The sequence below is a fragment of the Hyla sarda genome, chromosome 2 (assembly GCF_029499605.1).
Source record: "Hyla sarda isolate aHylSar1 chromosome 2, aHylSar1.hap1, whole genome shotgun sequence".
NCBI lineage: Eukaryota > Metazoa > Chordata > Amphibia > Anura > Hylidae > Hyla > Hyla sarda.
Genome location: NC_079190.1, coordinates 182,038,602 through 182,040,759, shown reverse-complemented (window position 1 = coordinate 182,040,759; position 2,158 = coordinate 182,038,602).

Genomic DNA, 2,158 nt, shown 5'->3' with positions numbered 1-2,158 from the left:
CCGGGCCTGGCACTAGTCCACCACTGCCTGCTGGTTACAGCTACCACTAGTCCTCCAATGCATGCTGTCCACAGGCTACAGCTACCACTACTAAATCTATCATGTCAGGTCTATTCTTTCTGCAGATTTTGCTCGGAAATACCTAGCACCCGCCAAACAATCAAATGTGTGGAATGTCCATCCATGTTTTTCCAGGCGGACATTATGCACGTTTTCCTAAGGTGTGAAGATACCCTTAGGAAGAATTTTTTAATTCTTTTCAATATTTACAAAAGCTATTTCTTCATGACTATCTAAAAGTTCTGTAATTCCCAATAAGGGTTTAAACAACAACAAAGACGTGGCCTCAAATGGCAGGAGGTGCTCAACCCCAAATGCAGTTGTGCATATATACTGGGGGAGCAGATCCTTGTAGTCCGTTGCTACATTTGAAACCACGTCTTTGTTGTTGTTTAAATCTAAAACTTGGAGGTGTATAAACTCCACATTTAATGTGCCTTGATCACTATTAAGGCAGCATTAAGTTTCACCTGTGAGGCCGGCACACATATCAGCCAACTTAGGTGGGGCTTGTAGCCTGTCTTTCCCTCCTCCCATTGTATGTGTGCTCAGTCACACTGGAGGCAACTGGGAGCAGGCTGCGAGTCGGCCAAATGTTGCTGTAATTGCCCACTGGCCCCTGGTTTTTGCTTATCACGCACAGGTAGGTTAGTGCTAGGTCCCGTGCCACTTGAGAAACCTTGGCGTTGGTGTGCGGGCTCTGGTATGTCCTTCATCTAAGGATATACTGGCGAATGTCTCAATTTTAACATCAGTGTTGAGGGATAGCCAATGGCATTGTATACATCTACCACAGTAGTGCACCTAAATTCCTGTATTGTACTCCCAAAAAGGGGTAATTCTTCGGAATGCTTGTATATATATATATATATATATATATATATATATATATATATATATATATATAAATAAAAAACATTGCTTTTTATGATACCTTAGTGTGCATTTTAGCACCGGCAGGCTGCCAACATAGTAGACTTCTCTACTATTAATCTCTCAAGGGTGGCACATCTAGGTATCCACTGGTGGTTCATGGAGTGTACCAGAAAGCTGATCAGCTACCTCCCAGCATTAGGTTTTGTGTTCCCTCTGTACTTCTTTAAAGGGTTACAACCAAGTGTCATTGAATTTAGCTCTGCAATAATAAACTATGCTATTCTTCAGGTATTGAATACTATTTAAAAAAAATACTGTATAAAAAAAATAAAACATGCCTATATTTGGCAGGAATTCAGGTTTTTTTTTTTTAGATAGTTTCAAAGTTTTGAGTGTTTTGGAATATGTGACAAAGTTAACAATAGATTTAATGTATTACCTTCTGAGCAACATTTTCCAATTCACATACAGTCATGGCCGTAAATGTTGACGCCCCTGAAATTTTTCTAGAAAATTAATTATTTCTCACAGAAAAGGATTGCAGTAACACATGTTTTGCTATACACATGTCTATTCCCTTTGTGTGTATTGGATCTAAACCAAAAAAGGGAGGGAAAAAAAAAGCAAATTGGACATAATGTCACACCAAACTCCAAAAATGGTCTGGACAAAATGACTGGCACCCTTTCAAAACTGTGGAAAAATAAGATTGTTTCAAGCATGTGATGCTTCTTTAACCCCTTCAGGACAGAGCCCATTTTGGCCTTAAGGACCAGAGCGTTTTTTGCACATTTGACCACTGTCACTTTAAACATTAATAACTCTGGAATGCTTTTACTTATTCTGATTCCGAGATTGTTTTTTCGTGACATATTCTACGTTAACATAGTGGTAAATTTTTGTCGATACTTGCATCCTTTCTTGGTGAAAAATCCGTAAATTTGATGAAAAATTTGAAAATGTTGCATTTTTCTAACTTTGAAGCTTTCTGCTTGTAAGGAAAATGGATATTACGAATACATTTTTTTTTGTTCACATATACAATATGTCTACTTTATGTTTGCATCATAAAATTGACGTGTTTTTACTTTTGGAAGACACCAGAGGGCTTCAACGGTCAGCAGCAATTTTCCGATTTTTCACAAAATTTTCAAATTCGGTATTTTTCAGGGACCAGTTCAGGTTTGAAGTGGATTTGAAGGGTCTTCATATTAGAAATACC